Source organism: Globicephala melas, chromosome 10, assembly GCF_963455315.2.
Source record: "Globicephala melas chromosome 10, mGloMel1.2, whole genome shotgun sequence".
Lineage (NCBI taxonomy): Eukaryota > Metazoa > Chordata > Mammalia > Artiodactyla > Delphinidae > Globicephala > Globicephala melas.
This window is the reverse complement of record NC_083323.1, coordinates 65,129,482-65,151,473: the sequence shown is the minus strand read 5'-3', so window position 1 is coordinate 65,151,473 and position 21,992 is coordinate 65,129,482. Positions and strand designations below refer to the sequence as shown.

Here is a 21,992-nt window from a genome sequence, read left to right as displayed (position 1 = left end):
AAGGAGCCATTAGTCCTTTTATAGAGTGCTGCATTCCCGGAATATTAAGCAGTAATTACCAATGATGTGTTCAAAGAATATTCAAAGAATAATAAGGATATCGGAAAATTATAATAAGTTTTCAAAAGCAAGATACAAAATCTAACAGTAATATGCTCCCTGTGTTGTTTTTAAAATTATACATATATTATATAAAAACATATATTTTTTATATATTAATGTATAATATACTATTTCCCTTTTCAGGCCAAGGGAAAAATGCCTGAAAGAACACATATCAAAATACAAAGAGTGGTTATTTCCAGATTGTGAAAATGTTGATAATGGTTTTTTTCTCATCTATATTTTCCAAATAACCTTTTATTTTTTAAATTTATTTATTTAATTAATTTATTTTTGGCTGTGTTGGGTCTTCGTTGCTTCATGCAGACTTTCTCTAGTTGTGGTGAGTAGGGGCTACTCTTCATTGCTGTGCGCGGGCTACTCATTGCAGTGGCTTCTCTCATTGCAGAGCACGGGCTCTAGGCGTGCAGGCTTCAGTAGTTGCAGCTCGCAGGCTCAGTAGTTGTGGCTCACAGGCTCTAGAGCACAGGCTCAGTAGTTGTGGCGCATGGGCTTAGTTGCTTCGCTGCATGTGGGATCTTCCCGGACCAGGGCTCGAACCCATGTCCCCTGCATTGGCAGGCAGATTCTCAACCACTGTGCCACCAGGGAAGCCCCAAATAACCTTTAAAAAGTATGGATTACTTTCACTATGAGAAAACCAATAAACATTATTAAAAACAAAAGCAACAAAATCAAAGAGTTCCTCTCTTAGGTTTTGTAACAATTGTTAATCAATGCCAGACATGAACCACTAGCTAAACCTCTGTTCTTAGTGAGAATATTTTGGGTGCTTGACTAGGAACAATCAACTCTCTTTAAAAAAATCTTCAATTCTGGGCTTCCCTGGTGGCGCAGTGGTTGAGAGTCTGCCTGCCGATGCAGGGGACACGGGTTCGTGCCCCGGTCTGGGAAGATCCCACATGCTGCGGAGCGGCTGGGCCTGTGAGCCATGGCCGCTGGGCCTGCGCGTCCGGAGCCTGTGCTCCGCAACGGGAGAGGCCACAACAGTGAGAGGCCCATGTACAGCAAAAAAAAAAAAAAAAAAAAAAAAATCTTCCATTCTGAATGGGCACTTGTGAGTTATTTAGGGTCTAGATGAAATTATACATGTCCAGTTTGTTCTGGAGGGATGGATTGTTTTTTTCCCCATCAGCAAGAGGTACTCTAAGAGATCTCAAAATATTGTTGAGAAAAATGGGATTTTACATATATTTGGAGCCTCAATGTTTTCTCATAATGCTGTGAGATAGTCAATTTCTATTACAGCTTAGTAAGCAGTCATCTTCATTTGCGCATTCAATAAATATTATTGAACACCTATGTGTCAGGCTTCATGGTAGGGGCTCAGGCAAGACAGACAAAAACATATAAGACCCAGTCTCTGCTCTCAAGAAGCCCTGGTATCTCCAGGGAATCCATTGCTTAAGTAGTCATGATGCTATAATGTGGCAGGTGAAATGCCCGTGAGAACTGAGGGGTCGGAGAAGTGTGGCACCCAACTCAGCTTGAAAAGGACAGAGAAGACTTACTGAAGAAGGTGACAGCTAGGTTTAGACTGAAAGAATAAACAAGAGCTGGCCAGGAGTAAAGGCATGGGGAGTGGACTGCAGGCAGAGGGACAGCATGAGAAGAGGTAAGAAACTGCTCCTGGCTGCCTGTTGTTCCTGGAATGCTGAGAAACACGACTGGAGAGGTCACTGGTGGGATCACAGCGGGTCAGGGGGCCATGTCTTTTCTTTGGTCTGTTCAGTTCAAATGAGTTCATAAGAAAAGACCAGTCCAGCCATGCCACATAGAGCTCACAGTTTCGGCTATGTGAAGAAAATGTGCTTTGTTAGGAATAGTGATAATTAAGGTTACTGCAAACAGTAATAACCACCAGGGTAGCACGAGGCAATTCTTGAGTGCATTGCATCCTTGGTGTGTTTAAGTGGGCTGGGGCCTCTGCTCTGTGTTTGGACTACCAGGTTTGTTGTATTATAATTTGGCTAAGAACAGAAAAATTCAGGTTCATGAGGTATTTTGCTTCAAATGATGTAAAATATATAAGGAGTTAAGGAGTTAATTACAAGACTTACAGGAGTTGAATTTTTAACTATAGAAATCTTGACTCTTTAGTTATTCTTAGATTTTTTTTTTTTTTTTTTTTTTGGCCACACTGCGTGGCATGTGGGGTCTTAGTTCCCCAACCAGGGATTGAACCTGTGCCCCCTGAAGTGGAAGTGCGGAGTCCTAAACACTGGACCGCCAGGGAAGTCCCACATTCCTAGATATTTGAAGATTATTTTTTAAATTAGAATCTAAGTTTCAACTTATTTAAATTTTTCTTAATTATTTTAAAAATACATCTAAGTAAAGATTGATAACTAAGTAAATTATATAAGAGTAGTTTATTCAGTAATATTAATGTCCTGATTTGCAAGCATTTATAGTCTCTAATTCTTTTTTTTATAGTATCTAGTGTAGTATTATAAATAACAATTGGAAGCCTGATACTTGCTTTTTAATGATGGGTGATTTGATTTTTACATGGGCATAAGACAATCATATTGATGAAAATAATTTTGCTTGTGGCCTTTTTTCAAGTTTAAAAGGACATTTCCTTTGAAGCTTAAGGCTTTTAACAGAGGTCTGAGAGGAGCTCACCTTTTCTGTGTTGAAACTGTATCTATTCATCCCTCTGACCTCTGACACCCAAAGAATCTGAATGGCTGAACAAAGTCTTCCTCTTTCGTTATGCTGTCATTTAGCCTTGCACTTGGTTCTGTAGATCTGGGTTCACTCCATCACTTATTAGCTGTGGAACTATCAACTCGGTAAGCTATCTGGGCCTTTGTTTTCTCGCTTCTAAAAAGTATATAATTCCTGGGTGACAAGACCATTGGAAGAAGCAAATGGAATTCATTCATTCATTTATTGAGGATTTCACATGTGCTGAAAATACACTTATAAACATGACTATAGTTTAAACTGGCAAAACTGTTGTTTATTTCTTCCCGTTGAGTTCCTTTTGCCATTGTTTGGACCACAAAACTTAGAACTGTAGATAGATGGTAGCCACACTTACATAGCTGTCAAAGAAATAGCAAAGTGGGTGTCCCCTAGAGGCACATTGGACATAAAATTCTGATATGTGGACATAAAATTCCAATTCTAAATATTTAGAGTTAATTAATTCTCTTTATCAAAATTTTTACCAAGTTAAAAGGTGAATAATGAAATGAACTGCCTTTAGTCTTTTTTTTTCTTTCCCTTTCCCGTTTTCTATCAGTCAATCAATCAATCATTCAATTAGGGAGTAAACACTGAACACCTATTATACACCCAGAATGATGCCATCAGGTTTTCCCCTTTAGGCTTTCCTTCTACTTCTGAACATCTGGCTCTGTTTTTTCTGACTGACCACAAGTTTTAGAGAAACTGGAGAGCTTTACAGTTGAGTTGAGATACACAAGAGTTCTGTGGTTATCTACATGTATATTACATTATATATTCTATGTTACATAGAGAGAGAGATTCGTATCTATGTTTATAATTGTATCTATTAGGATCCACAGTACATTTTTTTCCCCTATTTAAAAAACTCAGCTTTTATCCTTTGTTCATATGCTATCCTCCTGCAAGTACACTGTTATTTTCTCATGGTAATTCCAAATTCTTTTATTAAGCATGGAGTTACCCTGTGAAATGGAGAGCACACTGACTCTGGAGTTCAAATTCAAGGATTCAGCTGTGATCCCCATTCTGCTATCTACTAGTTGAGAGACTTTACAAAGTAGAATTAATCCCTCCCTCCTCTGTGCTATCTCTGCTTCCTACAAGCTTTGCTATTAGGCCTACATGCTGTACTAGCATATTTGTCTGTGTGTCTGCCCTTCTAGATTTTGAAGTCCTCTGGAGCAGACATTGTGTCTTATTCAGTGGAGCTGAATCTACTATAGCTTCTAGACCTTGACTACCTAGACTTAAATCTGATTCCTGCCACTCAGTGACCATCTGACTTTGGGCAAGTTGTTTGCTATCTCCATGCCTTAGTTTCCTCCTCTGTAAAAAGGAGATAATAATAGTGCCTACCTCACCCTGCTGTTATGAGGATTAACTAAGTCCCTATTTCTAGAACATTTAGAAGAGTATCTGACACATCTTAAACATGTAAGTATTTGTTAGATGTGTATACTTAAGGAATTGTCACTAACTTCAAAATCTAGTTTGGTACCTACTGAATAAGTCTGTTGAAAAGTAGATAAAGGCATGTAAATATTCTAGAACTCAGTTTTCTCATTAAAACTGGGTCTAATAAGAACCATTATGACTGTGAGGATAAAATGAGATAATGGATATTTAAGCATCCTAAACATAAAAAGTATTTTTATGGCTGTTTGATTATAAGGGTAACGCAACATTAGCAAAATTTCTCATAGAATTAAACTGGTTTCAACACCTTTTGCCTTGGAAGTGTATTGTCACTGTTTATTTGACTATTATTTCATCTGTTAAACTATTGATTAGCGCTGTTGAAAAGCTAGAAAATGGCAGGTTTTGACCCTGACCCATGGAATCTCAGAAAACAACCTCGTAATAAGACATGGTTTGCAAGCCGTGTTTGTTTAACATTAACCAACCAACCTGTGAAGCTGAACGGTACCATGGTACATATTTACCCCTGAACCTGCTCTCAGAGCCAGTGTTTAAACATGCAAACGTGCTGGTAGATTTTGGAAGGTTTGATTTGGCTTTGCTCTGGATTTTTTTTCTGTGAGATTGGCAAAACACGAAGACCCCCACACGTACCAAGACGCATGTTCCAGATGCCACAGTAAATGGTCCACCTTTTGCTTACATTCTGGGATTTGAGATGGCTGGCATTTTCATACTAATTCTCAAATTGTCCAGCCACATAGTTTTGGTCTAATCAGAATCAGTTGATTCAACGGTAAGACCTTTTCAGTCATTATGAATCAGTGTCTGGATAAGCTGGCAACGTGACTGGACGACTGGCTCTCTTTGAGGCACCTTCTTGATCAAACAGGACCCACAGCTTCCATCTTTGCACCTCTTAAATACAGGGAAGTCTTACAAGCATGTGCGTATGCTACTTCTTATTCATTTGAGGTTAACCTAGATAAGACTGGTTAGATTTTGAGTTGAAGTCTAGAAGACTGTTGTGTCAAATTTTTTAGTACATTCAGGCCAATGTTCTTAGAAATTTAGAAATGAGGAAGCATATATGCAGGTGTTTTCAAACAGAAAGCTTTATAGAAATGAAAAACAACATTATGTAAAAATCTTTAGTGTTCTTATCAAATATTCTTATGCTCTTTGGGAAACAGGCCACTTTTTTCCTAGGTGCTGTGGGTAGAAACGGGAATAAACATAATACTGGTAGAAGTTGGTGATGTCCACTTTGAGACTTTACTTTCTTTCCATCTCCTCCTCTTTCAAACAGTTAGTCTTCCAGTTGCTGACTTACGGAGCTGTTCCCACATGAGTGTAAGTATGCTGACATCAGTCTCTGTCTTTATCCTAAACAGAATAACGTTTAAGTATATTTATGACATCAATATGGATGTCTTGAGGCTTAATACTTATCCAGACTACTAAGACTCATGGTCTCAACAACCCTGTTTAATTTTTATAATGTAAATTTAGCTGTTGTTTTAAAATCGGTCCCACTATTTGATGGTAGGATAACAATAAATAATTTGTTGCATTATTCATTGTCCAATGTGCAGTCATGGAGACTGGTTTTCCTGGGGCAATCATTAAGTAAGCAAGGTTTTTGTCTGTCCCATGTCCAATTATGAAAAGCATCAACAGGAACAAGAACTATGATATGAAATAGAAAAAATGAGGCTGCAGTGAGTTGTTGAAAAATCCCCTAAGGATTTTATTCAGTGTTTTCTGGTCATGTTTTAGTCACAAGAAATATTATTTAAATATTTCTTTAATATCCAGTAGAGTTCGTTTTTTATTGCACTAATATAAGGATTTAGAAATTTGTGGCAAAAAGATGAAACACATTTTTGGATGTCTTCTCACTCCAGCTAGAGTGAAAACTGTGAGATTCTGTTTATGCTTTTTTTCCTAGGATTTCAGCAAATAAAAGTATTCAGTTTCTATTTGCATTATCACCAAGTTTAGATCTACCCATGAGGAATGTTTAGGTGTATGTACAGGTTCATTTTCAATGTGTAGAAACAGATGCGGTCACATGGCCTCCTAGCGCATGAGTTTCCACTAAAAATGTTTAAGAAACAATTTTCTTTCAAAGTTTTGCATTATCTGATCTAATCATACTTAGTTATTCTATGCTGTGACCACTGAAATTATTTGAGAATAATTGACGCAAGATGTACATGAGACAGTATGCCTATACTGAGTAGATTTGGTGAGGGAGGGGAGGAAATAACTTTTCAAAGATTCTAAAGCACCTATCTTGCTCTCTATATATAGCTCTATGAATCAAATGGAGATGACCTTTGTTTTATATCTTGAGTAGACTGATAAATTAAGACTTTTTATTTTTTATTCTATTACTTTTTCCTTCCTTCCCTCCTTCCTTCTTTCCTTCCTTTCTTATTTTTGCACAGAACACAGTAACTTACTAAAGAAGACATGTGTGTTCTTTATTTACTTTTCTGCAAGTGGGATCATACATGTACAGAGCTTAGAACAGGGCTTGGGATATAGTAATAGAGATACAGATATAGAAATATTAATAGTTGTTGTTGGTTGTATATTTTTAAATCGGTGAACCACATAAAATAGACTAGGAACTTAATATTTTTATGAGAACCTTCTTAAACAGTAGATTATTTTTGATTCAGAAGAACAGTTATCATATATTAACTAAACTCCAGTTTACACATTTCATTCCGTATTCTTGGCTGAAAACCAGGTGGCAAATTTACTCCCTAAGCCTACTGGCAAACATTCCAGGAATGGTCCCCAAACTTTCATTATTTGCAATATTCACAGATCCCCAGGAGAAATAGCTTCTTTTCGTGGGCTTCTTAAAATAGTCAGCCTCTTAAACATTAGCATTCATTGCCTCGTGTTAACTTGCTTTGGAGTTAACATTTCACATGTAGGAAATCCTGAAGACATATATATTTATAACAGAAATGCTGACATGATCTTGATGTTTCCAGCTACCTTGGTCTGCTGTTTACTCTGGTCCGGTATTTATTAATATATACAAACTTGCCATAGCAACCATTGCAACACAAAGCCTATATGTGTTTCTAAGATAAGGAGAACTATTTTTAAAGAAACATACAAAACTATGTTAGTTGTCCAGGTCCAGATTAGATATTCTGCAAAATGGAAATGTGTATAGTAATAACATTTTCATATGGGACCATAAGACTATTTCCAAAGATTATACTTAGACTGTTTCTAAGTATTATTGCTACTATTGTTATTATTATTATTTACAAAAGAAATCTGAAAGGTGTGGGGTATTTGGATGTATGACAGTGACTCTGGCAAAGAAGACACAACCACAGCAATGTAAGAATTTGGGTTGATGACTACCATTTTATAAAAAACATGATTTGTAAATATAACGCCTTATTTTTATTTTGCACGATACTTTACATACATGTTTGAGGGATTGGTGGATCTGGGTATAGAATAACCTCTCATCAGTTGAAAGGATCAAATTCCTGAAAAGTCCATGATGGGAGAATTCCAGGTTGAGTAATTAAATAGCTTAAGAGAAGATATGGTTTCCGGGGTTGGGGCCAATCCTGAGTGAATCTGTAAAATATTTTTACACTCATAAAAGTAAAAATATCACCATTGAGATTATTACATATTTTAAATTGACGATGATAAATACAATTAAATTTCGACTTCTCACCTTTTGCTCACTAAAATGTTTCTAGAATCTTAAATTTTGCTGTTGCATAGCAGATAATTAAAAATTAACTATTATTAAATAAATTAATTAAATGTAGTACCAATGAAGTAATAGAAATTTATTATTAATGGGAGCTAAATGTCCTTTGAAAAGTATTTTCTAGTATATATAGCTAATGTAAGCATAAGGTGTTAATTCTCTTATCTTGTCAATCGTTAAGCAGAATAAAGAGAAACCAAACTAGAGTTAAAAGCGAATAGGTTTTTGTAAAGTTTTGCTTTTGACTTTCACCTTGGAAAATAAAACCTGGGTGTTCATCTGACATAATAGCAGAGAAAGCTCGTAAGTATGACTGTCAAAATCCATCCCAGCGTATTTTCTTATGGGATAGTCAAATGGTTTGGGCCATTCCTCTCCAGAGCGTCTTTTATCAGCTATTGGTAGACCACAGGGGTGTGTCAATGGCTTCTGCATCCTAGAGTCTTAAAAAAGGCAGCTTAGACACATCACAAAACCTATGAAGCACCTCTGCAGGAGTCATATTTTCAATCACTCCAACCCATTTCCCCATTCTATTTATATATTATTTAATGCTGATTATTTTAACCTAAAGCTGACTGTTTTGAGGCAAACCAGACTTGCAAAATGAGAAAAGCAAGTATATTGCTCCTTAGACATGATTTTTTGATTGTCCTGGGCAAAAATATTACAATAAAGTTTCCCAAAGTGAAATGTTTCATTATGTAACTTCGCTTATGTAGTATATTTCATTTTTATTTCTTATTAGGGAAAATTTCAGATTTATATAAATGTAGATGGAATAACATAGTCAAACCTCACATGTGCATTATCAAGCTTCAACAGTTATCAACCACGGCCAATCTCATCACCTCCAAACCACCACTCCCCTCCTCTATTATCTTAAAGCAAATCACAAATATGTAATTTCCTAGTAAATATATCTTTGCATATCAGTAATAGAAAAGTACTTTTTAAAAAAGTAGTCATGTGGCACAGTTTAAAAATCTAAACACCCCCTACTGTTTACTGGTGATGTCTTGCAATCTTAGAGAAAGTTGAGTAAGCACCGGGGTTAGTAGACCGGTCCACATTTTGAAACCAAACTGAAAGGGCACTCTAGGTTGACCAGATTCTATCATGAAGAAATGTTAGGTAAATTACAGATACTAAGAGGAAGGATATTTGTGCAAAACTGGGCAAAATGTAGGCTGGAGGATCCTCAAGGAAACAGGCAAAGAAATGACAACAAGGTGCAATTTTTCTTTAAAACAGAAGCAATTTCATGAGGGTTAGATTGAAGAGGGCAGAAAATTATAGAGTTTGACATTTTTAAGGTTGTATAAATCAACAAAATTGAGAATATTGGAAATTCTATAGGACAGAAGATTGGGTTTCACCATCAAATAAATTGCAAGAGGAAAGAAAAAAAGAGATGAAGGGTGGTTGAGCCTATGTATTCAAACAGATTTAGGGGACTACCCTGGTGGCACAGTGGTTAAGAATCCACGTGCCAATGCAGGGGATACGGGGTCGAGCCCTGGTCTGGGAAGATCCCACATGCCGTAGAGCAACTAAGCCTGTGCGCCGCAACTACCGAGCCCTCATGCCACAACTACTGAAGCCCGTGTGCCTAGAGCCCGTGCTCCGCAACAAGAGAAGCCACCGCAATGAGAAGCCTGCACACCACAATGAAGACTAGTCCCCGCTCGCAACAACTAGAGAAAGCCCGCGTGCAGCAACAAAGACCCAGCACAGCCAAAATGAAGTAAATGTATGAAAAAAATAAATGAAGGCAATATAAGAAAAAAAACAGATTTAGGAGACACATCGACCAATGAGCGTGTGAACCTGTTTCAATTCTGATTCAGACAAACTAAGGGTAAAACGAAAAAGAGGAGAGAATCAGATATTTGAACACTGCCTGGATATTTGATAATATTAAGGAAATGTTGGTTTACTTAAGGTATGATGGTATTTTAGTTATTTTTAAAGACATCTTTTTGAGATACATCCTGAATCATGTATGGATCAAACTGTATGATGACTGGGATTGCTTAGAAATAATCTAGTAATGATTATGTTAGGGGTAGTAGGAAGGAAAGGCTTGGGTACAGATGAAATGCAACAGACAAGTATTAATAATTGTCAAAGTTGAATGAAGATGGAGTTACATTATACCATTCTCTGCTTCGAAATATGTTAGAAATTTTCCATTTTAAAAATGGTTAAATTTCCTAGTTCAGAACTACTACATGTATTTTCCTTGATATTTCTCCCCAAAGTTTGAAAGCAGAGGAAGATACTATAAATTTCTTCAAACAACCAGAAATTTCTATTAACTGGCACTTTTGAGTTTTGCCGTTACAGATGAAGTTCACAATGGTGAGCCTAAGGTACTCTGAAACGTAGAAAGATTAAATTATATCTGATAAAATCGTGATTTGATAATGGATCTTGCTGTGTTCTAATTCTTTGAAAATTGCCAATCCATGGAAGGTATAATTTCCTCTTAACCAGAACACTCCATTCCCCAATCATTTAACAGAGTTTTTCTATATCCTTAGTTAGACAAATGAGACTTTTAAGCAAATTTTCCTCCCCTGTGCCTGTGAAATTTATATATATATCCATGTGCATATATGCACCTCACCTAATTTTGAGGACACCTTCGGAGGGGGTTGTTATTCTGAAACACTTGCACACAAATCACTTAACAAAGAGTAATTATTTAAGGCGTGGCCCCAGGAACAGGAAAAAGTCAGAATCTGTATGGGCCTGCCCCCCTTATCCCAAACCCAATCTACCTTGCTATTTATTTAAAGTATGGCTGTTCTGTTTGTAATTGCATGCTATGGTCTAAACACATCCTTTTTAGGTCTGTAATTCAAAACAAAAAAGCGTTTGTTTAGACATCATTGTAACCAATGAAAGTGCTAATGGTTATGCCCTTGATTAGACTGAAGGCATGCTTCAGTAAAACACCAACCTATTTGTAGGGAAGTAGAAAATCTAGTAATTTGGTATTATGTAGCTCAAACAACCAGTTAATTCATCAAAATTTTCCCTTTTCTAAGGCTACAGGTTGTATTTGTAAATAGCTTCAAGGATAGATGATTCATCAAGAGACTATTTTAATTACTCTCTGAATCTAGCATTTGTTCCCTTCTTTATAGAAATTCATCCATCACTTGATTATCTCTAACCAAAAATAAAATCTGTGCCAAGCCACACATATTTCTATTAGATCTAAGAAGGGAAGAATCATTGTTTCCATCTGTTTGTGTCCAGTCTCAGTGGGTGGGCAGTTGGAGACTCTCTCTTCCTGGTTGACAGGCATAGAGGGACTCTGTTCCTTCTTATGATAACAATTAGGGTTGAAAGATACTGAGAGGCCTAAACAATCAAGTTTTGTGGTCATCATCCTCCACTCACACCATTATCCTGTTAATTCTGTAAAGTCTGAAATCTCTTTTTTTTTAAGTTCTCATTAGTAATAATCAGATTCATTACAGCCCTGCATTGTGCCAGGCACTTCACATGCATCAGATCAGTAACAGCCCAAACTTTGGGGGATGTATTATTATCTCCCCATCTTCCAAGTGAGGCAACTTATGCTCAAAATGATTGAGTAATTTATCCAAAGACCAAAGCTGGCGAAGGATTGGCTGAGCAGGACTCACAACCCCAAGTCTAGAGCCCAGTTCCATGGCCATCGAGTACCTACTCTGTGTCGGACACTATTCCTAATAGGATCCCCATCTTTAAGTCATGGAACTGAACTGGAGCGTTCAGCATGAGAGTTGGGGCGAATAGAGCAGGTGTCATGGAGGAAAAATGGTGAGGCTTCTGAGAGAGGAGGGGGGTTCCAGGCAGGAGAAATGGGATCAGAAGTTTGGGCCTAGAAATATCAAAACAACTAGAGTCTACTTTAGCTCAAACGGAATGTTTGTGTACAGTCTGGCTGAGGTTGACCTTGACCGCCAGGTTAAGGAGTCTGAACTTTCTGGAATTCTGGTTTAAAATGTAATGTAAAGCATTGGATTTGGTTTCATTCTTCAAAGTATTGATACTGCTATAATGTTACAAAATTGTTCGAAAGTGATTGTACAGCTAATGCTTGATTTCTGTCTACATTGATACAATACATGAGGTATTTCTATTTTATTTATCTTTCAGAAAAGCTCTATTTCTTCTCTTTATAGAAAAAGTTCAGAAAACAAACACACCTTCCCATCACACCTTAAAAAACAACTCCTGCAATGTTGAGACCCATAGTCTATGTATGTGCTTATATTTTATGTCACTGTTCCCCTACGCCAATGACTGTCACCATTAGTCATATAAGTCAATAGCATAAGAGAGGTAAACAAAACTCAATGGGCCTTCTGTTTAGTCTCCCCATTTACAGCGAAGTGTTGGCTCCTTCAAGATTACAGGGCCGAGTTATCTGCCCCACCACATGCTGTGGGACCATGTGGTCCAAGCACAGGAGATAGGACCCAGAAGAACAGCCTGTGAATCAATACAGGGCATCTAACATTTACACAAAATAAAATAAATCATAAAGACAGCACGATTATATTCCAATTTGAAAGATTCAGAAAAGTAGATTTGCCTGTCAAAGGAGGTGTAAGTTATTTTACCTATGACGATCCTCTCTGTGTTTTAGGCTTTGGAACCAGCATCCCGTATCTACTCTCCATCCTTGGGCAGTGTTTCAGATAAGGAATATTTTTCTGGTAACAGAAATCATTAACATGGAGACTTAAGGCAATGCCTTCAGTTAAACTTGGGTCTAGTCAGTGTTCCAGACTGATAGTTTGTGTTATTTTGTGAATTGTTATGTCTCAGAAATTCCAAAATGTGAAATTCTAAAAACTTAAAGGAGTATGTGCACTTTCAGATAGTAGTGGATATTTTGTTTTCTCCTCTGCTCGGGGGTACGGTGGTGTTGCAGGGTAGAGAGCTCTCTAATAGGAGCTGGCCGACAGAGGGGCCAAGCCTATCTCTTCTCCATAGTATTCAGAAGTGATTCATTTCCCTTAGCCAGTTACAGCCACCAGCGTCCAGTTTCCCCATGCTTGTGGACATTCAGGTGAAGGATAACATCCTCTTTTAAAATCTGGCTTAAGTGATCTCTAGGAGATGCTCCTCCCATCGGCAGGTGGGATGAAAGGCCAGAGTAGGGTAACACTGATTGGCTCTGGACCCTTGATAGTTGCCCTGGGGCTAAAGATGCTGTTTTGACTCTTGGTGACCCCTATCAAACTAAAGGGCCATTGGCTGGCATTTCCAGCCATGCGTCTGTCCCTGAGTTATCAGCTATGTGGCAGGGAGTTTCCTACTGCAGAGGTTTTGTTTTTGTTAGTTTCAAGAAATCTGAGTTGTCTAAACTAAAAGTAAAAATCACAGAATGCATTATTATATGGGTGTGGAAATTTTAACAGGTACTAGATTTTATACCTTATTGCCTGAAAACATACTTTCTCTGCCCTATTCCTTTCCTCCTTTCCACCCCTCCAGTGCCTCCATTTTAAATGGAGATGTAATTCATATATCTTTTTGCCCTATCATACAAATGTCATTTTTAAGAGAAAAACAGTGAAATTTTGTCCTCATACTTTTCACTTTACCAAGTGCCTTCAGCACGTCTTTAATCCAACTGAAGTTCGAAATAAGTATATCAATTGAGAGGAAAAAAATATACCAGTAAATATAGTCAAGCAACTGGAATACTACTTGGCAGTTTAAAAGGACCCAACTATGGATACAACAACTTGAATGGATCTCAAGAGCATTACACTGAATGAATGAAAAAAATCAATCCCCAAAAGATCACATACACTGTGATTCCATTTATGTAATATTCTCAAAATGATAAAAAATAAAGAAGGAAGATATCTAGTTTCCATTGGTAGAGAGAAAGAGGTGTGACTATAAAGGTTCTGCATCTCTGTGGCATGGAAGCTCTGTATCTTGGTTGTGGTAGTAGTTGCATGAGTCTCTGCATGTGATAAAATGACACAGAAATTATATACACATTTATACACATAAAATGACACAGAAATTATATTGCACCAATGTCAATTTCCTGGTCTTGCTACTGTAAGAAAATTATGTCTCATGTAACCATTGGAGGAAACTGCGTGAAAGCTATATAGGGCCTCTCTGTGTTACTTTCGCAACTTCCTATGAACCTATAATTACTTTAAAATAAAAAGTTTAAATATATACAAGTCAACCAAAAGTGTGGACTCCTCCGTACAGCACGAATAAATACAGTATAGCAGAACAATGCCCCAAAAGTGTCAGATCTTTTTTTAAAGATGTGCTGTCACTAAAGAATTGCTTCAAAGGCAAGAAGGAATAAAACCGTGATGAAATGTTTTCTCGGGGCCATCACAGAGGCCTCCGTTTCTGCAGTGCTCTCAACCATCTGACTGCTTTCCAGGCCTTTCCACAGCAAGGCTGGAAACAAGAACCCCTTTAGTTCGATCTCACGAACAATCAAGGGCAGTTTGGTCTTTTAATTTACAGGAACATTCTGCATCCAGGTACCTCTCTCCCATTTGGAAAAATTCTCTCCCATTTGGAAAAATTCCGGAAAATAAGACCATAGCGTGTAGCCCCACGTAGCACGCAGGAAACGTTTCTCAAAACAGAAAGCCACCTTAGCCTCTCTCTTTAACAAATGCCTCCCTCTCCCCGCCTTTTTCAGTTCTTTGCTACTTCTCCCTCCGAGTTCGTCTCACTCACTAGCCTGGTCTTTCTAGCGAAGCCGTCCGTAGCATCGGCAGGCAAACCTGTGAGCGGTGCAGCGTCCCCAGGCGGCGGCCTCCCGCGGTCCTCCCTGCGCGCCGCGACCCAGCTCATGCTCCCCACGCCCCCGCAGGACGCGCGCGTCACCCGCGAGGCACCAGCCAGCCCCGGAGGTGCTGCCGGGCAGCCCGCACGGGGTGCCAACACTGCAAACAGCCTGATCAGCTGGCGGCCAAAGTTGCCTCCTGGTGAATTGCAATCTTTTTTCCTTTTCTTCTTTAACATTTTTATAGTACCGTGAGTGTGTGAGTGTACCCAGTGTTATAAAATTATGCCAAAACAAAGAGCAAAGTCCTTGTCCTGAGGAGTATGTGGTGTAAAAGTTGCGAATGACACAAGGCAAAATGACAGGACAAACACTGGGTGGGGAGGAAAATGTAAGGTAGAATCAATAAGACTTCCAATGGACCAAGAATGGAAAGGCTGAGGCAGATCTCCAACTCCTTTGGAGCACAAAACAGAAAGATTTGCAATAATAGCAACAGTAACAGTAACATTTTGGGGGGGTTATTAGGTGCCATGCAGTATCATCAAATTAATTCTATAAAGTAAGTACTTGTGATTATATCTAACTGGAGAACCGGGGTTTCTTTTAACTGTTTAATTTAACAAACACCTCTAATGCTTACAAAGTGCCAAATATGTTTCTGAATGCTTTATACATATTAGCTCATTTAATTCTCATAAAATCCTTCTGAAATAAGAACGGTTTCACTCCATTTACAGATGAAGAGAATGAAGCAGTCAGGTTAAGCGACTTGCTCAAGGTGGTTCAGATAGCAAGTGAGCGAGCCAGAATTTGAACCCAGGAAAAAGTTGGAAGGACGGCGCCAAGATCTGAATCCAGGAAGCCCAACTCCACGATGGCACTGGGATTCACACCCACACTCCCTGACTCCCAAGCCTGCATGCTTAATTATGTGCAACAACGCACACTGAATAAATCATTTAATTTTAAAATATTTATATTGACTATGAACAATGCAGATTTACTTTGTAAAGACCTTTAACATGGCGATGAAATAGTGTTTAGTTGAACAATAAACATTGTTTAAAAAAAAAGGTGGGGGGGAGGACAGTTTTCCTCCTTCCTTCATTCAACAAACACGCATGAGTGTCTGTTTACCCCAGGCACTTATGTGAGGTACCAGGGCAACAGCCGCGACCGAAAGAGACAGATATGAGAGAAAACAAGGGAACCGGAAATGATGTTCATTTTAATGATGGATACATGCTAGATTTATCAGGAGCAATAGGTGCGAATAGCCAACAGGAAACAAGGGAACATTTCAGTCTTATTATACAGGGAATGATATTATCTGGGCTGGACTGTCCTGCATGAGTATTATTTAGCCCGTTTTTCGTTTCCTCCCTTCTGTTTCCTTCATTTTAGTTACGGCAGTTAGAGGAAAACACATGATCAAAGAACACTTAGTATAGACATTTGTTAACATTTCTAATAGTGCTTTGGGTGGCAGGGGGAGTAACATTAAAAATAAGAGCTTTCACACGTTGAACGTTTATTATATACTAGGCATTAGTCTAAGAATTTTACATGTGTTAACACGTTTAATCCTCGTAACAATCTCATGAGGCCGATACTATTATGATCCTGATTTTATAGATGAAGAGATGGAAGCTCAGAAAGATTAAGGAACTTGCCCAAGGACATAAGGCTAAAAAATGGAGGTTTTAAGCTGTTAACTGAAGTCAGGTTTTGGATTATTTATAGGTTTCATTGACTCTTTGAATTCCCTCACTAATGACGACACGAGTGAGACTACGTTACAAATGTGGAAATGGTGACGTGGCATGCAGACCTCTGAGCCTGCAACGAAAACTTGGCATAAAAGATCCCTAAAGAAAGAAGAGACATTGGGAGTTAAGTTTGTCAAAGTCTGTTATCAAAAGCCAGACTCTTAACTAGCGTAAACGTCTACTTTGCAGATAAGAGGGTGAAATTCATTACTGTCTTCTCACCTCATTTTTTAAAAATACATTTTTACTTCCTGATTCTTCTCTAGCACACTAAAATAAAAAATAAAACCATTAAAAACTAAAATAAGGAGAGAAATCCCCCCCCACCCACCCAAGCTACCTCCTAAGAAAAACATAGAAAAGCATTTGTTTGGAAGTCATTTTCATGATTGCGTAGACTGCACCTATGCTAAAATAAAACATCCCCTTGAATATAAGAAAAATAATTTGGTTTTCCCATACAGAGGACAACCAAGTCTGGTCTTTGCATTTGAGCTTAGGTTTTAAAACACTAACATTATAAAAATTAAACTATAGTTCTCTATTATAGGGCCATAATAAAATGATAAAATAATAAAATGTATTGCTGACTCCTGTATTCAGTTATTTTGTTCCCTGTTAGCACAGTTCACTTCCGACATTCAAGGGGAGTGGGCAGAGCTATGGGACATTTGCAGAGAAACCATGCAAGGACCTCCGGACCACACCTCCCCCCCACCCCCCTTGCCTCCCCCCAGCAATCTCCACTGAGCTCTTAAATTCCCCAATGTCTCCTTCTTTCTTTCTCTGTTTAGGCCAGTCTTTCTGTTGAGAATCCTCCCCTATTTCCTTCACTTCTTTGCCTGGCTGACTTTCATTTCTGCTTCAAAACCCAGCTCAGGCATCATCCGGTCTCGAAATGTTCTCTGACCCCTTTCCTAAGCCAGGTTCTGTGGCAGAGTGCTCAAACCTGACTTTTTCCCCTGGCCCTTCACATGCTGTTAACACAACTGTTCGTTTATTTATTCTTTCCCCCACTAGACTAATTCCTTTATTCAACAAACATTTCTTGAGCACCCAGTATTTACCCTGGACTGTGCTAGGTGTTAGGGAGACAAGGATAAAAGAAACTCCCTAATATACTTTCTGGGAGATAATGATACTCAATGGTTGTTTGCGGAATGAATGAATAGCATTAAGTCATTACAAACAGAGTGGAAGGAAGACCAGAAAATTAGCAGGCACGTAAAAGTGATTTGGTTTTTGCATTCCCCCACCTCTCACAGGCTGCTCTGTTGTGTACCACCTCTCTGAGCTTCTTGTTGCTTTAAGCATTTGCTCTCCAAGTAATCTTTATCTTACTGCTGTCTTTATTGGAAGCAGGAACTTTGGCACAGGAGGGACCATAGTTCTGAGGCCAGCCCCGTCACTTACTAGCTCTGTGACCGTTGGCTCTTCCCTTAATTTCTCTGAGCTTCAATTTCCTCCTCTGTAAAATGGAGATACCAAACACCTAGACCATGGAGTATCATGTGAAGATTAAATGTGATTTACACATGGAAGGGGCTTGGTTCAAAGTCTGGCTTGGAAGACTCTTCCTTTCCTGTCTTTTGTCTCTCCCCTTCTTCCATTCCTCACCTTCCTGCAAGATGTCATCAGGGTAGCAGTAGCATGTGAGATGGTTTCATGTGATACATGGAAGCACATTTTTCAGAATTGTCGTATTATTTATATACATACTAAAATATGTAAATAGTCATTAAACTCTATGAAACCTTTGATTTTTATAGAAATGATTGCTTTGGATTTGTAAAAAAATTTTTTAAAAGAGGGGTTTAAGTTATTTAAAACAGAGGAAAAGAATCGGAAAAAGAATGGATGTATTGAATATGTATATATACATATACATATATATATATATATATATATATATCTGAATCACTTTGCTGAATACCTGAAACTAACACAATGTTGGAAATCAACTATACTCCAATATAAAATAAAAATTAAATTAAATTAAAAAATAATAAAAAAGAAAACAAAAAATAGAAAATATTATTAAGTCAGTACAAAGCATAAGGGGGAAAAAAGGAATATATGCCTAAAAAACACTGCAGAAATGGACAAAGACGATGACATAAAAGAAGAAAGACATTTAGCTCAAAAGTTCACAAGGTAACCAGAGTTATATTATGCATTTCTCAAATGTCACTTGTAAAACAATCCAATCCTGGGGCTGGCAAAGATTAATTCTTAAGGTACACGGTCATGCTTTTGGCTTTCTTAGGATAGGATTAGGATAGGATAGTCTCTAATAGACTAAGAAGTCAGTTGTGGGTCCCTAGATGTCACCTGTCCAGTTCTGACCATGATAAAGTGCAAAGTGAAAGAAAATTGTTCTTTACACTTAAGAATAATGTCCAAATAGAACTTCCAAAGATGTTCTATGCTCCCCACACTGTGTATCTCCATTTCTTGATCTGTAAAATGGGTAGAATAATAGAATCTATCTCACAAGACTGTTATGAGGGTCAAATGTTAACATAAAAGAAGCACTTAGTCACATATAAGGAATATAGTAATTGATATCTATGTGTGAGGCATTAGTATCATGAATCTAGTAGAGACTAGCTTCCATGGAGCACCTAGTACTGCATACACTGGCAGAAGAGCTTGCCTCCTATCCCTGCCGCAGGCTTGAAAGATTTTTATCCCTTTACCCCAGTCTTCCTGCTTTTTGAAGTTTTGTGATAAAATCAGACCAATAGAAGCTTTCTGTCTCTGAACACATATGGTAATCTGTAATTTGGGGAGATCAGATATTCTCTTCAGTGTCTCTGTTCTTACAACTTTTTACCCAGAACACAGATTTTCTGTAGATTCATTTGTTAGAATCTCAGAGACTATACCACACACACACACACACACAGAGAGAGAGACAGAGAGAGAGAGAGACAGAGAGAGAGAGAGAGAGATTTCTTGTGTTCCATATGAGAGAGTCCACCAATCTCACCCAATCCTTAGAGACTTGTTTGCAGTGGGGACAAAAAAAAATACCCATGGGCTAATTTAAACCTCCTCCCCCCAAAAGTTAAGGTCTATAAAAAGTTATAACCAAAGTTAAAACAAACCCAAGTTACCAGGCCTTGGAAATTGTGATCTGGATGAAGGATGCTCTCTTTACAACATAAGACAATTTAGTCATAATGATTATGTCTGCACTGCCGGGAAGCAGATAAAGATGAATATAGGAAGCTAGGAAATTGGGAAACAGACCATTCCTGGTGAAAGGCTGGCCACTTCCTCCTTTCCTTAAGGGTGACAAGGTGCACCACTACTCAGCCGATAACAAAGCAAGCAGCCAGCAGCTTGGGGGATGGGGCACCTGACCAGGAGGCGGCTGAGGTAAGTGCCTGGCCAGGTCTGCTTACACCTCCAGGGCAGAGGCTACCCCTTCCCTTCTCTTCTCTTCTCTCTTCTCTTCTCTTCTCTTCTTCTCTTCTCTTCTCGGGGTCTCAGATCCCTCTTAGACAGGTAGAGATACACCTTTTGCACTAAGAGATACACAACAAGAGCCAACCCGTCCTCCTCCGGTGAAACTAGACCCAGGTATTTAAAGTCTCTGCGGAGGACTGCGGGTGGGGATCTCCAGGTCATCGCCAAGTATCTCAAGGCCCCCAAATCTTGCCCCCTCACTCCCCCGTACATGCCCTGCACACCAGGGACCCAGTCTCCCTGGCTCTGGTTCCCCGGCTTAGTTCACCCCGTTCCTCTAACCAAGTCAACCGCCCGGTGCGCACCTCCTGGGCTGGTCCCGGGGCACATGAAAGGGGACACTCTCCACCTCTGCCTGCTGGATCACTCAGGGGAGCTGGGGGGCGCGCGAGTTCCGCACTCCGCGCCTCCACCCCCAGCCCGCGCCCACCAGGACGCACGCCCACCTGTGCGAAGAGCCCCTACCTGCACCGCGCCCACCTCTCTCCTCTCCCGGACTCGGAGGTGCTCTCAGCTCACCCTCCCAGGGGGCTCCCTGCGTCCCCGCTCCCGTCTCCGTCCTCCCTTCCTTTCATTCATTCTCTCCTCTTTTCTCCATTTTCCCTCCTACTCCTACCCCTCTCAGGGTCTGGACCCTTATCGTTCTCTCCTTCTCCTCTCCTCCCCGACGTCCTCTCTGCGTTCCTTCCGCTCCATTCGTCTTTCCTGCCCACACTTTCTGCGGCGCCCCTTCCTTCTTTCCAGCGCCCCCCAGGCTTCTCAGTCCGACGGCGCGCGATGCCTCCCTCGGAACCTCGGGCTCAGTCTTGGAACCCGTTCACTGCCCGCAGCCAAGGCCCCCAGACCCAGCGCTGCTCTCGCCTTCCTCCTCCCCTGAAGGAGCCTCCCGGGCCGGATCCCCGGGCCGGAACCCCCGACCCAGGGAACCGTGCTGGCCTCCTGGGCGGCCCAGCTGTCAGCGACGATGGGTCTATTTTAGGTTCTGCACCCAATGTCCCCGCCCTGAGGACGCGGGCACGGGTCCCGCGACTCGGGTAACACCTTGCCAGCGCGATCCCGAGCTGACGCAGAGCCAGCTCCTGCAGCGGAGTCTCGGGGCCCCTGGCCAGGCAGGCCGGGCCACGGTGGTGGATGGCGGTCTCAGTAGGAGCATCTCGAGATTCAAGTGCCGAGGGAATCCCGGGCCCGGGGCCGTGGGCGCCCCAGCGCAAGGCACCCCTTGCCCGCCCCCCAGGACCAGGCAGCCTTGGCAGTCACCTGTCCTGGAAAAGGGATTCACAGGATCTCTCCCAGCCTCTATCCTTTCCCTCTGCTTGCCCCGGCTTACTTAATTTCTAGTCAATCCGGTCATTAACCTGCAGTAATGCACCCAAAGGGGATCCTTTGTTAAATGATAAGGATTTGGGGCCATCAACAAGATATGAGGAGCCACAGCGCCGGACCAAAGCCCCAGACGGGTGAGAGACCGAGCTGCACACGTGTGCGTGTCCCCATGCGCACAAGCGCGCGCGCGCGCGCACACACACACACACACGCATTCCGGCTGGGATCCAGCCACAAGTTTGCACACTGACAAGTCTTTTAAGTCTAACAGAAAATATAAACAGCTTCACTCACCCTACTTTTTCTTCCCTCTCCCGATTGGGATCCAGGGGAAAAGGGTGGATTGAGAGACCCTTCTTTCTTTTCTTTTCGCCTTTCTAAAGAGTGGAAATTTCCATCATGTGATAGGGGGCAGCATCCCCAGTGTCGCGTTTCCTATGGACCCTCCCTTCCAGCCCAGCCACCAATCATCAGGCGGCAACCTGAGATGTCAACAAAAGCATCCTCCCAGGTGGGGCTGAGTTGTCCAGCTGTCCCTCAAGAGTGAAGCCTGGGACCTGCCAGCCCCTGCTCCAGTTTTCTTGGGTTCATGATAACAGAGAAGATCTTGGTGTGAGTTGAGCTTTTC

The 21,992-nt window shown here is 40.3% G+C and overlaps 1 protein-coding gene across 1 annotated transcript in view; it reads right to left on the bottom strand.

The window, feature by feature from the left end:
* Positions 1-21,792, bottom strand: part of SLC38A4 (solute carrier family 38 member 4) — a 68,087-nt gene extending 46,295 nt beyond the window's left edge. Inside the window, exon 1 of the mRNA XM_030835307.2 lies at positions 21,659-21,792. The gene's annotated coding sequence lies outside the window, so the exon portion shown is untranslated. The remainder of the gene's footprint in view (positions 1-21,658) is intronic.
* Positions 21,793-21,992: the final 200 nt, after the last annotated feature.